The 22,781-nt window shown below is 39.9% G+C and overlaps 1 long non-coding RNA gene, 1 pseudogene and 2 gene segments (V, D, J or C); 3 read left to right on the top strand and 1 right to left on the bottom strand.

Moving 5' to 3' along the window:
- LOC112658009 (uncharacterized) overlaps positions 1-19,958 on the bottom strand; it is a 29,423-nt gene extending 9,465 nt beyond the window's left edge. The window contains exon 1 of one of the 2 annotated variants that reach the window (XR_007412221.1): positions 19,792-19,958. This is a non-coding gene — a long non-coding RNA (uncharacterized LOC112658009). Of the gene's footprint in view, positions 1-16,427; positions 16,540-19,791 lie in introns of those variants that run through there. The other variant, XR_003135433.3, reaches the window with a different exon arrangement.
- LOC125755510 (immunoglobulin heavy constant gamma 1-like) overlaps positions 1-22,781 on the top strand; it is a gene marked incomplete at its 5' end in the record, with an annotated part of 97,386 nt that overhangs the window by 14,332 nt on the left and 60,273 nt on the right.
- LOC112658003 (immunoglobulin heavy constant gamma 1-like) overlaps positions 1-22,781 on the top strand; it is a 79,202-nt gene that overhangs the window by 44,028 nt on the left and 12,393 nt on the right.
- LOC112658002 (T-complex protein 1 subunit beta-like) lies at positions 16,405-18,439 on the top strand (annotated as a pseudogene).

Here is a 22,781-nt window from a genome sequence, read left to right as displayed (position 1 = left end):
GGGCCCAACCAGGTTACGACACCCTGCCTGGGGACTGTGAAGAGGACTGGAACATGGGGACCCTCTGTCATCCCGCAGGAGGAGTGAAGCAGGTGAACCTGTCACCAGACAACAGCTCGCAGGGTGGGGTCCCAGTAAAAGACAGTATCAGGTGGACTTCCACCTTCCCTCAGGGGAGGGGCAGAGAGGGTGCATGCACCATCCAGGGGCTGTTATCAGTGTCAGCGCCTTGCACAGTGCAGTGGAACAGGACACTGTTTTCCCCCAAGAAGATTGGTGTGGGCATGTAACGTGGGGGGTGTGCAGACTGTGGCACAAACAAAATTGATGACTGCTTGTCCCTGAGGCTTTGCTGAAGGGGGTGACTGTGATCCTTTAGCTCTGGGGCTGGAGATCAGAATGCAGCCTTTTTTGTTTGGATCCTCTGAAGAGGAGAGGAATGCCTTTAGTGAACTAAAACCACACTGAGGACCAGCATCCACTGAGCCCAACCCCTGAGAAGGGTCAAAGCATCTCCACCCAGCCACAGACACCTGAGAATCAGTGCAGTAGCTCCTCCACCAGAAGATCAGCTACAAGAACAGGTGAACAGCAAGTTTATTGATCAGCAGGATTGCAATACTCCAGTGCTAGAAGAAATTAGTACATAGAACTCGACATTTTTTTTCTCATGATTCATTATCAGTCAATTTAAACTCTTCCATTTCTATTTTACTCTTCTTTCTCTTTCACCTATTTTCTTATTTTATCAACTCTTTGTTCTTAATTCTTTTAACTTTCATTTTTATATATATATTTTATAGGTATACTCTTCATTTTGGCTTCCTTTTACTCTATTCAATTTTACTAGGGTATATATAAGTTTTGCTTTCTTTACAATTTAGGGATTTAGTGTCTTCTAACACAGAGACCAAAATATACTTAGGAACAAATAGATTGCACAATTTGGTCAAACTTGTGAGACTATATTCTCTTTTCTGCCCTCCATTAATTTCTTTTTTTTCTTTTGCTTTTCTGTTTTGCTTTCTGACCTCATTGGATTTGTCTAGGGCATCTTTTGCTTGGATCATGGTTGATATTTTTTTCACTTACGATTACATATGTATTATAATCTATATACACACATAGTCTAAAAATATATTTTATATAACATATACAGTATCTAAAAAACAAAGTATAACTTAGAGAAGCAGAGAGTAGATCAGTGGTATCAGAGGCTGAAGAAATGGGGAGACATTGCTAAAAGGGTACAAAGTTGCAGTTACTCAAGATAAATAATCCAGAGATCTAATATACAGGAGTGATGACTATACTTACTATTAATACACTGATTACTAAAAATATGCTGAGAGTACATTTCAGGGATACTCATCACACACAAAGAATGGTAACTATGTGAAGAGGTGGTGACATGTTAATTAGGTTGCCTCTAGTACTCATTTCACCAATTACATATGTACTGAATAATCATGTTGCACACCTTAAGTTATACGCAATCTTCATTTTAAATATATAAGTAATGAAAGAAATTAATTGACTGTATCTGGTCAATTATTCTCTCCATTCCACTGATGTATATGCTTATCCTTTTTTTATAAATTTATTTTTTATTGGTGTTCAATTTGCCAACATATAGAATAACACCCAGTGCTCATCCCATCAAGTGCCCCCCTAAGTGTCATGGTTGATATTTTTTATTCTGTTCACTTGTTACTCCATTCTTCTCTGGGAAAAATGAATAGAAGGAGAAATTCACAACAAAAGAAAGAACCAGGGGCAGGGCAAGATGGCGGGAGAGTAGGATCCCCAAGTCACCTTCCCCACCAACTTGCCTAGATAGCTTTCAAATCACCCTGAAACCCTATGAATTCAGCCTGAGATTTAAAGAGAGAACAGCTGGAATGCTACAGTGAGAAGAGTTCACGCTTCTATCAAGTACAACTTGTTTTTGGCTACTCTACACTGAGCAAAATGTCAAGAAGGAAAACCTCACCACAAAAGAAAGAATCAGAAATAGTCCTCTCTCCCACAAAGTTACAAAATTTGGAATACAATTCAATGTCAGAAAGCCAATTCAGAAGCACGATTAGAAAGCTACTGGTGGCTCTAGAAAAAAGCATAAAGGTTTCAAGAGACTTCATGACTGCAGAATTCAGATCTAATCAGGCCGAAATTAAAAATCAATTAAATGAGATACAATCCAAATTAGAGGTCCTAATGACAAGAGTTAATGAGGTAGAAGAGTGAGTGACATAGAAGACAAATTGATGGCAAGGAAGGAAGTTAAGGAAAAAGAGGAAAATAATTAAAAGATCATGAGGAAAGCTTAAGGGAAATAAACGACAGCCTCAGAGGGAAAAGTCTACGTTTAGTTGGGGTTCCCAAGGGCGCCAAAAGGGACAGAGGACCAGAAAGTGTATTTGAACAAATCATAGCTGAGAACTTCCCTAACATGGGAAGGTAAACAGGCATTCAGGTCCAGGAGATAGAGAGATCCCCCCTAAAATCAATAAGACTGTTCAACACCCCCAATATTTAATACTGAAACTTGCAAATTCCAAATAAAGAGAAAACCCTTAAAGCAGCAAGAGACAAGAGATCCCTAAACTTTATGGGGAGAAGTATTAGGTTAACAACGGACCTCTCCACAGAGACCTGGCAGGCCATAAAGGGCGGGCAGGATATATTCAGGGTCCTAAATGAGAAAAACATGCAGCCAAGAATACTCTATCCAGCAAGGCTCTCATTCAGAATAGAAAGAGAGATAAAGAGTTTCCAAGATAGGCAGAAACTGAAAGAATATATGACCACCAAACCAGGTCTTCAAGAAATATTAAGAGGGACCCTGTAAAAGAAACAGGAAATCCAAGGGAACACTCCACAAAAACACGGACTGAATACGTATTATGATGACACTAAATTCATATCTTTCAATAGTAACTCTGAACGTGAATGGGCTTAACGATCCCATTAAAAGGCACAGGTTTCAGACTGGATAAAAAAAAAAAGCAAGACCCATTTATTTACTGTCTACAAGAGACTCATTTTGGATGTAAGGACACCGACAGCCTGAAAATGAAAGGTTGGAGAACCATTTACCATTCAAATGGTCCTCAAAAGAAAGCAGGAGTAGCCATCCTCATATCAGATAAACTAAAGTTTATCCCAAACACTGTAGTAAGAGATGAAGAGGGACATTATGTAATACTTAAAGGTTCTATCCAACAAGAGGACCTAACAACCATGAATATTTAGGCCCCAAATGTTGGAGCTGCCACGTATATCAACCAATTAATAACCAAAGATAAGACATATTTAGATAATAATACACTTATACTGAGAGACTTCAACACGGCGCTTTCTCCAAATAATAGATCTTCTAAGCAAAACATCTCCAAAGAAACAAGAGCTTTAAATGGTACACTGGACCAGATGGATTTCACAGATATTTACAGAACTTTACATCCAAACGCAACTGAATACACATTCTTCTCAAGTGCACATGGAACTTTCTCCAGAATAGACCACATACTGGGTCACAAATCAGGTCTTAAGTGATACCAAAGGATTGGGATTGTCCCCTGCATATTTTCTGACCATAATGCTTTGAAACTAGAACTAAATCACAAGAAGAAGTTTGGAAGGATTTAAAACACGTGGAGGTTAAGGACCATCATGCTAAAAGATGAAAGGGTCAACCAAGAAATTAGGGAAGAATTAAAAAGTTTCATAGAAACTAATGAGAATAAAGATACGACCTTCAAATTATTTGGGATACAGCAAAAGCAGTACCAAGGGGGAAACACTACGCAATACTAGCATCCCTCAAAAAACTGGAAAGAACTCAAATGCAAAAGCTAACCTTGCACCTAAAGGAACGGAGAAAGAAGAGCAAAAGAAGCCTACACCTAGGAGAAGAAAAGAGTTAATAAAGATTCAAGCAGAACACAATGAAATAGAGACCAGAAGAACTGTAGAAGGTATCAACAAAACCAGGAGTTGGTTCTTTGAAAGAATTAATAAGATAGATAAAGCGTTAGCCAGCCTTAGGAAAAACAAAAGAGAAAATACTCAAATTAATGAAATCATGAATGAAAAATGAGAGATCACCACCAACACCAAGGAAATACAAATGATTTTATTTTATTTTTTTAACACTTTGCCATATAATTTATTTTCAAATATTGCTCATACCTGTTTCTAGACATTCTGAGCCATTCTACTTCATATGTTTAGAAGCATGCCAACACCATATTTTCTGATGACTCTGGATTTTTTTTTTGACTCTGGATTTTTTTATTGGAGTTTCAATTTTCCAACATATAGCATAACACCCAGTGCTCATCCCGTCAAGTGCCCCCCTCAGTGCCCGTCACCCAGTCACCCACACCCCCCACCCTCTTCCCCTTCCACACCCCTAGTTCATTTCCCAGACTTAGGAGTCTCTCATGTTCTCTCTCCCTTTCTGATATTTCCCATTCATTTTCTCTCCTTTCCCCTTTATTCCCTTTTACTATGTTTTATATTTTTCAGGGTCTTTTATGATTCCATACAAATCTTAAGATGATTTGTTCCAACTCTGCGAAGAAAGACCATGGTGTTTTGATAGGGATTGCATTGAATGTATAAATTGGCCTGGGTAGCATTGACATTTTCATAATATTAATTCTTCCAATCCCTGAGCATGAAATATTTTTTCCATCTTTTTGTGTCTTCCTCAATTTTTTTCAGAAGTGTTGTGTAGTTTTTAGGGTATAGATCTATAGATCCTATGACTCTTTCGTTAGGTTTATTCCTAGAAATCTTAAGCTTTTGGGTGCATGGTGAAAATTAACAAGACTGGAAACACCAAGTGTTGGAGAGGATGTGGAGAAAGGGGAACTCTCTTGCACTATTGGTGGGAATGTGAACTGGTGCAGCCACTCTGGAAAACTGTGTGGAGGTTCCTCAAAGAGTTAAAAATAGACCTGCCCTACAACCCAGCAATTGCACTGCTGGGGATTTACCCCAAACATCCAGATGCAGTGAAACGCTGGGACACCTGCACCCCAATGTTTATAGCAGCAATGTCCACAATAGCCAAACTGTGGAACGAGCCTCACTGTCTATTGAAAGATGAATGGATAAAGATGTGGTATATGTACACAATGGAACATTACTCAGTCCTCAGAAACGATAAATACCCACCATTTGCTTCGACGTGGATGAAACTGGAAGGTATTATGCTGAGTGAAATAAAGTCAATCAGAGAAGGTCAAACATTATATGATCTCATTCATTTGGGGAATATAAAAAATAGTGAAAGGGAATAAAGGGAAAATGAGAGAAAATGACTGGGAAACATCAGAAAGGGAGACAGAACATGAGAGACCCCTAACTTTGGAAAAAGATCAAGGGGTGGTAGAAAGGGAGGTGGGCGGGGGGTGGGGGTGACTGGGTGACGGGCACGGAGTGGGGCACTTGATGGGATGAGCACTGGGTGTTATGTTATATATTTGCAAATTGAACTCCAATAAACAGTAAATAAATAAATAAACAAACAAACAAATTAATTAATTAATTAATTAAGAAGATGTGATCTATGTATACAATGGAAATTACTCATCCATTAGAAATGACAAATACCCACTATTTGCTTCAATGTGGAGGGACTTGGAGGGTATTGTGCTGAGTGAAATAAGTCGATTGGAAAAGGACAAACATCATATGGTCTCATTCATTTGGAGAATATAAAAATTACTGAAAGGGAATAAAGGGAAAGGAGGGAAAATGAGTGAAAATATCACTGAGGGTGACATAACATGTGAGACAACTAAATCTGGGAAAGTAACAAGGGGTAGTGGAAGGGGAAGTGGGCAGGGGGTTGGGATGACTGGGTGATGGGCACTGAGGGGGGGGCACTTGGGATGAGCACTGGGTGTTATACTATATGTTGGCAAATTGAACTCCAATAAAAAAAATAAGAAAAATTCACCTATCCCCCCCAAAAAAAACAGTAGATATGCCTTTGTTTTGAAGTTTTCTTTTCTAATTTTGGCACATAGGATATCCAGTGACCTTACTCAAGGTGAATTTGTATCTTAACATGTCATCTACAAATAATGATAGATTTAGGCCCTGGTTTCTCAATTTTTATAACTTGTGTTTCTTTTTTCTAGGTAGGCTCTCCACAGCAGTCAACATGGAATAGAACTGATGTTTTTGTTATGAATACAAGTGCAGGGGAAATCTCAGAGGGAAAGATTTTTGTTATTCTGTCAGTAAGATGCTGTCTGTAATGAAAGAGAGTGTGTGTGTGTTTTGTTAGATTCATGGTTTACATCTATTTGTAGTTCGCTGAGGGTTTCTTTTCTGAGATGGAAGAATTGTTAATTTCACTTAAAGAGTTGAATTCATATCCATGAAATTAAAAAAAAAAGATACTGATGCAGTGAAATGCCAGGACACCTGCATCCCAATGTTTATAGCAGCAATGTTTATAGCAGCAATGTCCACAATAGCCAAACTGTGGAAGGAGCCTCGGTGTTCATCGAAATATGAATGTATGAAGAAGATGTGGTTTATGTATACAATGGTTTATGTATACAATGTCCCCCGGGACAGGCAGAGGCCGGGAGGGCCCAGGACAGCAAGGATGCTCCTGCCCCAAGATGAGCAGAGCAGCAGCCCCGCCCCCCAGAGCCTCCAGGCCCTGCAGGCAGAGCGCTTCAGAGTTCCTGTGGGGGCTGAATCCGGGTTTCCAGACCTGCCACCGCCACCATGGTTGTTCCTCCTGGGGCCTCACGGGGTAAACAATGCCCACTGAGCCCTGCACCAGGCAGGAGGCAGAGCAGCTCCCCCAAGTGCTAACACCTGAAAATCAGCACAACAGGTCCCTCCTCCAGAAGACCAGCTAGACAAACAAGTTCCAAGGGAAGTCAAGGGACTTAAAGTATACAGAATCAGAAGATACTCCCCCCGTGGTTTTTTTTTTTTTTTTGCTTTTTGATTTCTGTTTGCTTCCCCCACCGTTTTTCCTTTTCATTCTTTTTCTTTCTCTTTTTCTTCTCTTTTTTTCTTTTTTTCTTCTTTTTTTTTCTTTTTTCTTTTTCTCTTTTCTTTCCTTCTTTCTCTTTTTCTCCTTTTCCCAATACAACTTGTTTTTGGCCACTCTGCACTGGGCAAAATGACTAAAAGGAAAACCTCAACTCAAAAGAAAGAATCAGAAACAGTCCTCTCTCCCACAGAGTTACAAAATCTGGATTACAATTCAATGTCAGAAAGCCAATTCAGAAGCACTATCATACAGCTACTGGTGGCTCTAGAAAAAAGCATAAAGGACTCAAGAGACTTCACGACTGCAGAATTTAGATCCAATCAGGCCGAAATTAAAAATCAACTGAATGAGATGCAATCCAAACTAGAAGTCCTAATGACGAGGGTTAACAAGGTGGAAGAACGAGTGAGTGACATAGAAGACAAATTGATGGCAAAGAGGGAAACTGAGGAAAAAAGAGACAGACAATTAAAAGACCATGAGGATAGATTAAGGGAAATAAACGACAGCCTGAGAAAGAAAAACCTATGTTTAATTGGGGTTCCCGAGGGCGCCAAAAGGGACAGAGGGCCAGAATATGTATTTGAAGAAATCCTAACTTAAAATTTTCCTAATCTGGGAAGGGAAACAGGCATTCAGATCCAGGAAATAGAGAGATTCCCCCCCCCAAAATCAATAAAAAACGTTCAACACCTCGACATCTAATAGTGAAGCTTGCAAATTCCAAAGATAAAGAGAAGATCCTTAAAAAAGCAAGAGACAAGAAATCCCTGACTCTTATGGGGAGGAGTATTAGGGTAACAGCAGACCTCTCCACAGAGACCTGGCAGGCCAGAAAGGGCTGGCAGGATATATTCAGGGTCCTAAATGAAAAGAACATGCAACCAAGAATACTTTATCCAGCAAGGCTCTCATTCAGAATGGAAGGAGAGATAAAGAGCTTCCAAGACAGGCAGGAACTGAAAGAATATGTGACCTCCAAACCAGCTCTGCAAGAAATTTTAAGGGGGACTCTTAAAATTCCCCTTTAAGAAGAAGTTCAGTGGAACAATCCACAAAACAAGGACTGAATAGATATCATGAGAACACTAAACGCATATCTCTCAATAGTAACTCTGAACGTGAACGGGCTTAATGACCCCATCAAAAGGTGCAGGGTTTCAGACTGGATAAAAAAGCAGGACCAATCTATTTTCTGTCTACAAGAGACCCATTTTAGACAGAAGGACACCTACAGCCTGAAAATAAAAGGTTGGAGAACCATTTACCATTCAAATGGTTCTCAAAGGAAAGCAGGGGTAGCCATCCTTATATCAGATAAACTAAAATTTACCCCAAAGACTGTAGTGAGCGATGAAGAGGGACACTATCTCATACTTAAAGGATCTATCCAACAAGAGGACTTAAAAATACTCAATATATATGCCCGGAATTGGGAGTTGCCAAATATTTAAACCAATTAAGGGATCCCTGGGTGGCTCAGCGGTTTGGCGCCTGCCTTTGGCCCAGGGCGTGATCCTGGAGACGCGGGATCAAATCCCACATCGGGTTCCTGGTGCATGGAGCCTGCTTCTCCTTCTGCCTATGTCTCTTCCTCTCTCTCTCTCTCTCTCTCTGTGTGTGTGTGTGTGTGTGATTATCACAAATAAATTTAAAAAAATAAACCAATTAATAACCAAAGTGAAGAAATACTTAGATAATAATACACTTATACTTGGTGACTTCAATCTAGCTCTTTTTACCCTCGATAGGTCTTCTAAGCACAACATCTCCAAAGAAACGAGAGCTTTAAATGATACACTGGACCAGATGGATTTTACAGATATCTACAGAACTTTACATCCAAACTCAACTGAATACACATTCTTCTTAAGTGCACATGGAACTTTCTCCAGAATAGATCACATACGGGGTCACAAATCGGGTCTGAACCGATACCAAAAGATTGGGATCGTCCCCTGCATATTCTCAGACCATAATGCCTTAAAATCAGTACTAAATCACAACAAGAAGCTTGGAAGGACCTCAACCATGTGGAGGTTAAGGACCATCCTGCTAAAAGATGAAAGGGTCAACCAGGAAATTAAGAAAGAATTAAAAAGATTCATGGAAACTAATGAGAATGAAGATACAACCATTCAAAATCTTTGGGATGCAGCAAAAGCAGTCTTGAGGGGGAAATACATCGCAATACAAGCATCCATTCAAAAACTGGAAAGAACTCAAATACAAAAGCTAACCTTACACATAAAGGAGCTAGAGAAAAAACAGCAGATGGACCCTACACCCAGCAGAAGAAGAGAGTTAATTAAAATTCGAGCAGAACTCAACGAAATCGAGACAGAAGAACTGTGGAACAGATCAACAGAACCAGGAATTGGTTCTTTGAAAGAATTAATAAAATAGATAAACCATTAGCCAACCTTATTAAAAAGAAGAGAGAGAAGACTCAAATTAATAAAATCATGAATGAGAAAGGAGAGATCACTACCAACACCAAGGAAATACAAACGATTTTAAAAACGTATTATGAACAGCTATACGCCAACAAATTAGGCAATCTAGAAGAAATGGACGCATTCCTGGAAAGCCACAAACTACCAAAACTGGAACAGGAAGAAATAGAAAACCTGAACAGGCTGATAACCAAGGAGGAAATTGAAGCAGACATCAAAAAACCTCCCAAGACACAATAATCCTGGGCCAGATGGCTTCCCAGGGCAATTCTATCAAACGTTTAAGGAAGAAATCATACCTATTCTACTAAAGCTGTTTGGGAAGATAGAAAGAGATGGAGTACTTCCAAATTCGTTCTATGTGGCCAGCATCACCTTAATTCCAAAACCAGACAAAGACCCCACCAAAAAGGAGAATTACAGACCAATATCCCTGGTGAACATGGATGCAAAAATTCTCAACAGGATACTACCCAATAGGATCCAAAAGTACATTAAGAAAATTATTCACCAAGACCAAGTAGGATTTATCCCCGGGACACAAGGCTGGTTCAACACTCGTAAAACAATCAATGTGATTCATCATATCAGCAAGAGAAAAACCAAGAACCATATGATCCTCTCATTAGATGCAGAGAAAGCATTTGACAAAATACAGCATTCATTCCTGATCAAAACTCTTCAGAGTGTAGGGATAGAGGGAACATTCCTCAACATCTTAAAAGCCATCTACGAAAAGCCCACAGCAAATATCATTCTCAATGGGGAAGCACTGGGAGCCTTTCACCTAAGATCAGGAACACGACAGGGATTTCCACTCTCACCACTGCTATTCAACATAGTACTGGAAGTCCTAGCCTCAGCAATCAGACAACAAAAAGACATTAAAGGCATTCAAATTGGCAAAGAAGAAGTCAAACTCTCCCTCTTCGACGATGACATGATACTCTACCGAGAAAACCCAAAAGCCTCCACCCAAGTTGCTAAAACTCATACACCATTTTGGTTGCGTGGCAGGATAGAAAATCAATGCCAGAAATCAATGGCATTTCTAGACACTAACAATGAGACTGAAGAAAGAGAAATTAAGGAGTCAATCCCATTTACAATTGCACCCAAAAGCATAAGATACCTAGGAATAAACCTCACCAAAGAGGTAAAGGATCTATACCCTCAAAACTATAGAACACTTCTGAAAGAAATTGAGGAAGACACAAAGAGATGGAAAAATAATCCATGCTCATGGATTGGCAGAATTAATATTGTGAAAATGTCAATGTTACCCAGGGCAATTTACAGCTTTAATGCAATCCCTGTCAAAATACCATGAACTTTCTTCAGAGAGAACAAATTATTTTAAGATTTGTGTGGAATCAGAAAAGACCCCGAATAGCCAGGGGAATTTTAAAAAAGAAAACCATATCTGGGGGCATCACAATGCCAGATTTCAGGTTGTACTACAAAGCTGTGGTCATCAAGACAGTGTGGCACTGGCCCAAAAACAGACACATAGATAAATACAACAGAATAGAGGATCCAGAAGTAGATCCTCAACTTTATGGTCAACTGACATTCGATAAAGGAAGAAAGACTATATCAGAAGAAAGACAGTCTCTTCAATAGATGGTGCTGGGAAAATTGGACATCCATATGTAGAAGAATGAAACTAGACCACTCTCTTTCACCATACACAAAGATAAACTCAAAATGGATGGAAGACCTAAATGTGAGACAGAGTCCATCAAAATCGTAGAGGAGAACACAGACAACACCCTTTTTGAACTCAGTCACAGTAACTTCTTGCAAGATACATCTACGAAGGCAAAAGAAACAAAAGCAAAAATGAACTATTGGGACTTACTCAAGATAAGAAGCTTTGCACAGCAAAGGATACAGTCAACAAAACTGAAAGACAACCTACAGAATGGGAGAAGATATTTGCAGATGATGTATCAGAAAAAGGGCTAGTTTCCAAAATCTATAAAGACCTTATTAAACTCAACACCAAAGAAACAAACAATCTAATCATGAAATGGGCAAAAGACATGAACAGAAATCTCACAGAGGAAGACCTAGACATGGCCAACACGCTCATGAGGAAATGCTCTGCATCACTTGCCATTAGGGAAATACAAATCAAAACCACAGTGAGATACCACCTCACACCAGTGAGAATGGGGAAAATTAACAAGGCAGGAAACCACAAATGTTGGAGAGGATGCGGAGAAAAGGGAACCCTCTTACACTGTTGGTGGGAATGCGAACTGGTGCAACTACTCTGGACAACTGTGTGGAGGTTCCTCAAAGAGTTAAAAATAGACCTGCCCTACGACCCAGCAATTGCACCGTTGGGGATTTACCCCAAAGATTCATATGCAATGAAATGCAGGGACACCTGCACCCCGATGTTTCTAGCAGCAATGTCCACAATAGCCAAACTGTGGAAGGAGCCTCGGTGTCCATCAAAAGATGAATGGATAAAGAAGATGTGGTTTATGTATACAATGGAATATTCCTCAGCCATTAGAGATGACAAATACCCACCAATTGCTTCAACGTGGATGGAACTGGAGGGTATTGTGCTGAGTGAAGTAAGTCAATTGGAGATGGACAAACATTGTATGTCTCATTCATTTGAGGAATATAAATAATAGTGAAAGGGAATATAAGGGAAGGGAGAAGAAATGTGTGGGAAATATCAGAAAGGGAGACAGAACGTAAAGACTGCTAACTCTGGGAAACGAACTAGGGGTGGTAGAAGGGGAGGAGGGCGGGGGGTGGGAGTGAATGGGTGACGGGCACTGGGGGTTATTCTGTATGTTAGTAAATTGAACACCAATAAAAAAAAATTAAAAAAAAAATAAAGTCCTAATCTGAAGAAAGTACAGGAAAATTTGTGATCTTGGGGTACGAGAAGCCTTAAGACACAGAAAACCAAAGATAGGGATGGATGGATGGATGGCTCAGTGGTTGAGTGTCTGCCTTTGGCTCAGGTCATAATCCTGGGGTCCTGGGATTGAGTCCTGTATTGGGCTCCCTGCAAGGAGCCTGCTTCTCCCTCTGCCTGTGTCTCTGCCTCTCTCTGTGTGTCTCTCATGAATAAATTTAAAATCTAAAAAAAAAGCCAAAGACAGTATAAACAGTTGTTCAAGTTAAACGTTTTCTGTAGGACAACATACGATACCAAAAGGCAAGGTGGAGGAGGCTGGGACTGTATACCTAAGCCCTACAATGTAGAATGGAGAGAGAACTTCTAGAAATCTCCAAGAAAAGAGGGCAATTGCCAGGAACTAGCAACTTAGAGAAGAGGATGTTGGAGGGAAGAGGTTCAGGATTCAGGACTCAGAAATCTGCAACCTACAGAATGGGAGAAGATATTTGCAAATGACCTATCAGATAAAGGGCTAGTTTCCAAGATCTATAAAGAACTTATTAAACTCAACAGCAAAGAAACAAACAATCCAATCCTGAAATGGGCAAAAGACATGAACAGAAATCTCACAGAGGAAGACCTAGACATGGCCAAGATGCACATGAGAAAATGCTCCGCATCACTTGCCATCAGGGAAATACAAATCAAAACCACAGTGAGATACCACCTCACACCAGTGAGAATGGGGAACATTAACAAGGCAGGAAACCACAGATGTTGGAGAGGATGTGGAAAAAGGGGAACCCTCTTGCACTGTTGGTGGGAATGTGAACTGGTGCAGCCACTCTGGAAAACTGTGTGGAGGTTCCTCAAAGAGTCAAAAATAGACCTGCCCCACGACCCAGCAATTGCACTGCTGGGGATTTACCTCAAAGACACAGATGCAATGAAACGCCAGGACACCCGCACCCCGATGTTTATATCAGCAATGTCCACAATAGCCAAACTGTGGAAGGAGCCTTGTGTCCATCAAAAGATGAATGGATAAGGAAGATGTAGTTTATGTATACAATGGAATATTCCTCAGCCATTAGAAATGACAAATACCCACCATTTGCTTCAACGTGGATGGAACTGGAGGGTATTATGCTGAGTGAAATAAATCAATCGGAGAAGGACAAACATTATATGTTCTCATTCATTTGGGGAATATAAATAATAGTGAAAGGGAATATAAGGGAAGGGAGAAGAAATGTGTGGGAAATATCAGAAAGGGAGACAGAACGTAAAGACTCCTAACTCTGGGAATTGAACTAGAGGTGGTGGAAGGGGAGGAGGACGGGGGGTGGGGGTGAATGGGTGACGGGCACTGAGCGGACACTTGACGGGATGAGCACTGGGTGTTATTCTGTATGTTGGCAAATTGAACACCAATAAAAAATAAATTTATTATAAAATAAATAAATAAATAAATAAATAAATAAATAAATAAATAATAGTGAAAGGGAATATAAGGGAAGGGAGAAGAAATGTGTGGGAAATATCAGAAAGGGAGACAGAACATAAAGACTCCTAACTCTGGGAAACGAACTAGGGGTGATAGAAGGGGAGGCGGGTGGGGGGTGGGAGTGAATGGGTGAAGAGCACTGAGGGTGGCACTTGATGGTATGAGCACTAAGTGTTATTCTGTATGTTGATAAATTGAACACCAATAAAAAATTAATTTATTAAGAAAAGTAAAAATAAAATAAAAAATAAAAAAAAGAACAGGAAACAACAGATGTTGCGGAGGGTGTGGAGAACTGGAAACCCCCTCGTATTGTTGGTGGGAATGTAAGCTCCTAGAGCTACTCTGGGAAACTGTGTGGAGTTTTCTCAAAGAGTTAAAAACACGGCTACCCTATGACCCAGCAATTGCACTGCTTGGCATTTACCCCGAGGATATAGATGCAGTGAAATGCCAGGAAACCTTTGCCCCAATTTCATAGCAGCAATTTCCACAATAGCCAAACTGTGGAATGACCACGATGTCCTTTGAAGATGCCTGGATAAGAAGATGTGGTCCATATATACCATGGAATAGTCCTCAGCCCTCAGAAAGGATGACGATCCACCGTTTGCTTCGAGGTGGATGGAATCGAAGGGTATTATAGTGAAGTAAGTCCATGAGACAAGGAGAATCATCATATGTGTTTACTCTTACGAGGAATATAAGAAATAGTGAAAGGGACTATAAGGAAAAGGAGGGGAAGTGAGTGGGAAAAATTAGAGAGGGAGACAAACCATGACAGACCTCTAACCCTGGGGAATGAACAAAGTGTAGTGGAAGGGGAGGTGGGCGGGGGTTTGGGATAACTGGGTGATGGGTACTGAAGAGGGCACTTGAAGGATTGAGCACTGGGTGTTATACTATGCGTTTGCGAATTGAACTTCAATAAAAACAAACTAAATAAATAAATAAATAAATAAATAAATAAATAAATAAATAAATAAATAAAAAATAAGATGTGGTTTATGTATACAATGGAATATTACTAAGCCATTAGAAATGACAAATACCATTTGCTTCAATGTGGATGGAACCGGAGGGTATTATGCTGAGTGAAGTAAGTCAATCGGAGAAGGACAAACATTGTATGTTCTCATTCATTTGGGGAATATAAATAATAGTGAAAGGGAATATAAAGGAAGGGAGAAGAAATGTGTGGGAAATATCAGAAAAGGAGACAGAACATAAAGACTCCTAACTCTGGGAAATGAACTAGGGGTGGTGGAAGGGGAGGACGGTGGGGGGTGGGGGTGAATGGGTGACGGGCACTGAGTGGGGCACTTGACGGGATGAACACTAGGTGTTATTCTCTATGTTGGCAAATTGAACACCAATAAAAAATAAATTTATTATAGAAAAAAATGGAAATATCAGAAAGGGGGACAGAACATAAAGACTCCTAACTCTGGTAAACAAACTAGGGGTGGTGGAAGGGGAGGAGGGTTGGGGTTGGAGGTGAATAGATCATTGGCATTGAGGGCGGCACTTGACCGGATGAGCACTGGGTGTTATTCTGTATGTTGGAAAATTGAACCCCATAAAAATAAATTTATTATTTAAAAAATAATGTCATCCATAGCTACTAAGTTGTACATGAGTTGAATATTTTTAATATATTTTAATGAGTGTGTTTTCAAGATTTTTATAAAAAAACACTCGTAAAGCAATCAATGTGATTGATCATATCAGCAAGAGAAAAAAAATAACCATATGATCCTCTCAATATATGCAGAGAAAGCATTTGACAAAATACACCATCCATTCCTGATCAAAACTCTTCAGAGTGTAGGGATAGACAAAACATTCCTCAGCATCTTAAAAGCCATCTAAGTAAAGCCTACAGAAAATATCATTTTCATAGGGAAACAGTGGGAGCCTTTCCCCTAAAATCAGGAACAAGACAAGAATATCCACTCTCACCACTGCTATTCAACATAGTAGTAGAAGTCCTAGCATCAGAAATCAGACAAGAAAAAGAAATAAAAGGCATTCAAATGGGCAAAGAAGAAGTCAAACTCTCCCTCTTCACAGATGACATGATACTCTACATAGAAAACCCAAAAGCCTCTACCCAAGATTGCTAGAACTCATACAGCAATTTGGCAGTGTGGCAGGATACAAAAGCAATGCCCAGAAGTCAGTGGCATTTCTAGACACTAACAATGAGACTGAAGAAAGAGAAATTAAGGAGTCAATCCCATTTACAATTGCATGCAAAAGCATAAGATACCTAGGAATAAACCTCACCAAAGAGGTAAAGGATCTATACCCTAAAACTACAGAACACTTCTGAAAGAAATTGAGGAAGACACAAAGAGATGGAAAAATATTCCATGCTCATAGATTGGCAGAATTAATATTGTGAAAATGTCAATGTTACCCAGGGCAATTTACACGTTTAATGCAATCCCTATCAAAATAACATGTACTTTGCCCTCCGGTTCTGGGCGTGAGCTGTGAGGGGTGAGCGCATGTGCTGAAGCTGCGGAACCATGCCGTCCCTTTCCCTCTCACCTGTGAACATCTTCAAGGCTGGAGCTGATGAAGACAGAGTGGAGATGGCTCGGCTGTCGTCTTTTATTCGTGCCATTGCTATTGGAGACTTGGTGAAGAGCACCCTAGGACCTAAGGGCATGGATAAAATTCTATGAAGCAGTGGACGAGATGCTTCTCTTATGGTAACCAATGATGGTGCAACTATTCTAAAAAACATCGGTGTGGACAATCCAGCAGCTAAAGTTTTAGTTGATATGTCAAGGGTTCAAGATGATGAAGTTGGTGATGGTACTACCTCTGTTACTGTGCTAGCAGCAGAATTTCTAAGGGAAGCGGAAACTTTGCAAAAAAGATTCACCCATAGACCATCATTGTGGGTTGGAGAGAAGCTACAAAGGCAGCAAGACAGGCTCTGTTGAATTCTTAAGTTGATCTTCTGATGAAGTTAAGTTCCGTCAAGATTTAATTAATGAACATTGCAGGAACAACATTGTCCTCAAAACTTCTTACTCATCACAAAGACCACTTTACTCAGTTAGCCGTAGAAGCTGTTCTCAGACTGAAAGGCTCTGGTAATCTGGAGGCAATTCATGTCATCAAGAAGCAAGGAGGAAGTCTGACAGATTCCTATTTAGATGAAGGCTTTCTGTTGGATAAAAAAATTGGAGTAGGGATCCCTGGGGGGCGCAGCAGTTTGGCGCCTGCCTTTGGCCCAGGGCGTGATCCCAGAGACCTGGGATCAAATCCTACATTGGGCTCCTGGTGCATGAAGCCTGCTTCTCCCTCTGCCTGTGTCTCTGTGCCTCTCTCTGTGTGTGACTATCATAAATAAATAAAAATTAAAAAATTGGAGTAAATCAACCAAAGCGAATTGAAAATGCTAAAATTCTCATTGCGAATACTGGTATGGATACAGACAAAATAAAGATATTTGGTTCCAGGGTAAGAGTTGATTCTACAGCAAAAGTTGCTGAAATAGAACATGCCGAAAAGGAAAAAATGAAGGAGAAAGTTGAACATATTCTTAAGCATGGGATAAATTGCTTTATTAATAGGCAGTTAATTTACAATTATCCTGAACAGCTCTTTGGTGCTGCTGGTGTTATGGCTATCAAACATGCAGATTTGGCAGGTGTGGAATGCCTAGCTCTTGTTACAGGTGGTGAAATTGCATCTACCTTTGACCACCCAGAACTAGTGAAGTTTGGAAGTTGCAAGCTTATTGAGGAAGTCATGATTGGAGAAAATAAACTTATCCACTTTTCTGGGGTAGCCCTTGGTGAAGCTTGTATCATTGTTTTGTGTGGTGCCACTCAACAAATTTCAGATGAAGCAGAAAGATCTTTGCATGATGCTCTTTGTGTTCTTGCCCAAACTGTGAGGGATTCTAGAACAGTGTATGGAGGAGGCTGTTCTGAGATGCTGATGGCTCATGCTGTGACACAGCTTGCCAGTAGAACACCAGGCAAAGAAGCTGTTGCGATGGAGTCTTATGCTAAAGCGCTGAGAATGTTGCCAACTATCATAGCTGATAACGCAGGCTGTGACAGTGCAGACCGGGTGGCCCAGCTGGGAGCTGCCCACAGTGAAGGCAACACAACTGCTGGCCTAGATATGAAGGAAGGTACCATCTGAGATATGGCAGTACTGGGTATAACAGAAAGTTTCCAAGTGAAGCTACAACTTCTTTTGAGTGCAGCTGAAACAACAGAGGTGATTCTGCATGTGGACAACATTATCAAAGCAGCACCAAGGAAACGTATCCCTGATCAACACCCCTGTTAAACATTCCCATGTGCTGTTGAGCTCTGAACCAGTTAGTTCATAGCAAAGTTGTGTTTGAAAGACTTCGGCCTCTCAAAGAAGACTGTGGAATCGAAGTTTATCTGTGGCTCTTATATCCTTAAGTTTGGACATATAACTGACCTTCTATTTTAACATGGGTCTAATTTATTTGCTGTTTCATTTTCCATAAGATTCAGATTATTTAAAAGTTTGTTTCTCATACTGTGCATCAAAATAAAAATTTGAACGATTAAAAAAATTAACATGGACTATCTTCAGAGAGTTGGAACAAATTACTTTAAGATTTGTGTGGAATCAGAAAAGACCCTGAATAGTCAAGGGAATATTAAAAAAGAAAACCATATCTGGGGGGTATCATAATGCAAGATTTCAGGTTGTACTAGAAAGCTGTGGTCATCAAGACAGTGTGGTACTGGCACAAAAACAGACACATAGATCAGTGTAACAGAATAGAGAATCCAGAAATGGACCCTCAACCTTATGGTCAATTAATATTTGACAAAGCAGGAAAGACTATCCACTGGAAAAAAAGACAGTCTCTTCAATAAATGGTGATGGGAAAATTGGACATCCACATACAGAAGAATGAAACTAGACCACTCCCTCGCACCACACACAAAGATAAACTAAAAATGGATGAAAGATCTAAATGTGAGACAAGATTCCATCAAAATCCTAGAGGGGAACACAGAAAACACCCTTTTTGAACTTGGCTACAGTAACTTCTTGCAAGATCCATCCATGAAGGCAAGAGAAACAAAAACAAAATAAACTATTGGGACTTCATCAAGATAAGAAGCTTTTGCACAGCAAAAGAAACAGTCAACAAAACTAAAAGACGACCTACAGAATGGGAGAAGATATTTGCAAATGACGTATCAGATAAAGAACTAGTATCCAAGATCTATAAAGAACTTATTAAACTCAACACCAAGAAGCAAACAATCCAATCATGGTATGGGCAAATTAGTAACGCAAAATACCCACCATTTGCTTCGACGTGGATGGAACTGGAGGGTATTATGCTGAGTGAAATAAGTCAATCGGAAAAGGACAAACATTATATGGTCTCATTCATTTGGGGAATATAAATAATAGTGAAAGGGAATAAAGGGGAAGGGAGAAAATGAGTGGGAAATATCAGAAAGGGAGGCAGAACATAGAGACTCCTAACTCTGGGAAATGAACTAGGGGTGGTGGAAGGAGAGGTGGGCGGGGGGTGGGGGTGACTGGATGACGGGCACTGAGGTGGACACTTGATGGGATGAACACTGGGTGTTATTCTATATGTTAGCAAATTGAACACCAATAAAAAATAAATTTATAAATAAACAAACCTCCCCAAAAACAAGAGTTCAGGGCCAGATGTCTTCCCAGGGGAATTCTCCCAAACATTTAAAGAAGAAATAACACTTATTCTTCTGAAGCTGTTTCAAAACCCAGAAATGGAAGTTAAACTTCCAAATTCATTCTATGAGGTCAAAGTTGCCTTGACCCCAACACCTGAAAAAGACCCCACCCAAAAGGAGAATTGCAGACCAATATCCCTCACGTATATAAATGCCAAAATACTCACCAAGATACTAGCCAATAGACTCCAACAGTACATTAAAAGGATTATTCAGCATGACCAATCGGGATTTATTCCTGGAATGCAAGATTGGTTCAACATCTGCAAATCAATCAATATGAAAAATCACATCAATAAAAGAAAAGAACCATATGATCCTCTCAATGGATGCATTAAAAAATTGACAAAATAGAATATCCTTTCTAGAGTAAAACTTTTGAAAGTGGAGGTATAGAAGGAACATTCCTCGATATCATAAAATCCATCTATTAAAAGACCACAGCAAATATTCTTTATATATATTTTTATTGGAGTTTGATTTACCTACATATAGTATAACACTCAGTGCTCATCCCATCAAGTACCCCCCTCAGTGCCTGCCACCCAGCCATCCCCACCCCCTGCCCTCTTCCCCTTCCATCACCCCTAGTTCATTTCCCAGAGTTAGGAGTCTTCCATGTTCTATCTCCCTTTCTGATATTTCCTACCCATTTCTTCTTCCTTCACCTTTATTCCCTTTCACTATTATTTATATTCACCAAATGAATGAGACCATATAATGTTTGTCCTTCTCCAATTGACTTATTTCACTCAGCATAATATCCTCCAGTCCCATCCACCTCGAAGCAAATGGTGGGCATTTGTCATTTCTAGAGGCTGAGTAATATTCCATTGTATACATAAAGCACATCAAAAGACACTTCTTTAAAAATAAAAGATGAGTTACAACCTTGGAAAATACATTTGGCAAAGGAATGTTTTCAGTAGTAAACAAATAGTTCATGGAAAGCAAGAAAAGACAAGAATGTTGAAAACAAGGCCAAGGAATGCCTGGGTGACTTAGGGGTTTAGTGCCTGCTTTTGGCTCAGGGTGTGACCCTGGGGTCCTGGGATCAAGTCCTACATTGGGCTCCCCGCATGGAGTCTTCTTCTCCCTCTGCCTGTGTCTCTGTCTCTGTCTGTGTGTGTGTGTGTGATGAACAAGTAAATAAAATATTTTTTAAAAAAGAAAGAGAAAGAAAGAAAGAAGAAAGAAAGAAAGAAGAAAGAAAGAAAGAAAGAAAGAAAGAAAGAAAGAAAGAAGAAAGAAAGAAAGAAAGAAAGAAAGAAAGAAAGAAAGAAGAAAGAAAGAAAACAAGGCCAAAAGGCATAAGTAGACATGTTGGAGAAGAGAAATACATAAAGCCAGTAGTCATATAAAAAAGATGTCAGCTTCACCAGCAATGAGAGGAAATTCAACTCAAGAGCAGAATGTTGGCAAATTGAACACCAATAAAAAATAAATTTATTATTAAAAAAAAGAATGTATGTTGGCAAATTGAACACAAATAAAAAATAAATTTAGTGAAAGGGAATATAAGCGGAAGGAGAAGAAATGTGTGGGAAATATCAGAAAGGGATACAGAACATAAAGACTCCTAACTCTGGGAAATGAACTAGGGGTGATGGAAGGGGAGGAGGGTGGGGGTGGGGGTGAATGGGTGACGGGCACTGAGGGGGGCACTTGACGGGATTAGCACTGGGTGTTATTCTGTATGTTGGTAAATTGAACACCAATAAAAAATAAATTTATTATTAAAAAATAATAAAAAATAAAGGGTTAAAATAAATAAATAAATAAATTTATTATAAAAAAAGAATATCACCTTAGCAAAGTAATGTCAGCAAACATGAAGAAGTCTGACCAAACCAAGTGTTAGGATGTGGATCTACAGCAGATTTCATGCATGAGTTACTGTTGGAAAATCAAACTGAAAAAGTCACTTTGGGAACCAGTTTATCATTGCCTCCAACTATCCAGAGTCCATACTCCATCATCAAGCAGTGTCAACCCTAGATACATACTGGAGAGCCCAGAAAACACCTATAATAAGCCAGTTTTATGGGAACCCATTCATGATGGGTGCCATGATGAATGCAGGATCACTATGTGTGATAGGGAATGCAGGATGTCAGGCATTGAACTCTGCAGAAGTGTGGGAAAAGCTGGGAAAGTCCAGTTTTGGAGGGTTCACTGTGCACTCAGAGAAAACTCCCCAACCAGAGACCCTGAAGTGGATCCACCGATGAGGGTTATAGAAGGCTCCTGCCACTACAACTGGCAGAGGGTTTAAAGGTACTGTTGTTCATCAGGGCAGGCAGTTTGGGTAATGGAAGAAGAGCTACATAAAGAACGGGGAGAGAAGAAATTTCTGGGAAGATGGCAGAGTAGGAAGCACCAGAAATCTATGTCTCCACGTAGACAACAACTGTTCCCACAGAATCTGTATGATTTTGGAACTGTGGAGTCTGCTGAAAGCTTGCAACTTCTAAGAGAAGTCCTGGATAGTAAATGTGCCTAAGTTTGGTCAATTTTAGCTCTTATTTAGCACAGTAGCAGCTACCCAGATCCCAGATCCCAGCCCCCAGCCCCCAGCCCCGTGTCAGGCAGCTGTGCACACGTGCCTGGAGTGGTCTGCACAGAACTTACAAGAGTCAGAGTATGCCAAAAGGACTCTTTCCTCCAAAAAGAAGGGATCAATTCTCTGGTCAGACTGTAGACAAGAAGAGGGAAGCCAATGTTGCACGTCCCTTCCTCTTCTGGTTGAAATGATATCCAGGGAACAAGGGTAAGCACTTTTGCCTGCTCACTTTACTTCTCTCTTTTTCACTTTTTGGGAAGCAGATATCAAAGAATAAGATATTCAAAAGCAAGCACATATACCTGTATATTAAGAAAGTGACTGCATATGCCAAGCAAAGCCTCAGATTCAGAAGAGACTTCAGAAGACATTAGGTTTACACCTCATGGTGACACTTAACACAGAGAGAGCCTACAACAAAGAGGAAAAAATAAACAATAACAACACAAAAATAACCTCAAGGAAGAAGAATCTGACTTCTGGAGTTAACACGATAAATCCAAATGTCCAATATTCAACAACAACAAGATCACAAGGCATAGAAATAAACAGGAAAGTATGGCTGACTTGAAAGAAAACAAAATCAACAGAAAC

The sequence above is a fragment of the Canis lupus genome, chromosome 8 (assembly GCF_003254725.2).
Source record: "Canis lupus dingo isolate Sandy chromosome 8, ASM325472v2, whole genome shotgun sequence".
Taxonomy (NCBI): Eukaryota; Metazoa; Chordata; class Mammalia; order Carnivora; family Canidae; genus Canis; species Canis lupus.
The sequence above is the reverse complement of the archived record's forward strand: the minus strand, read 5'-3'. Positions and strand labels throughout refer to the sequence as shown.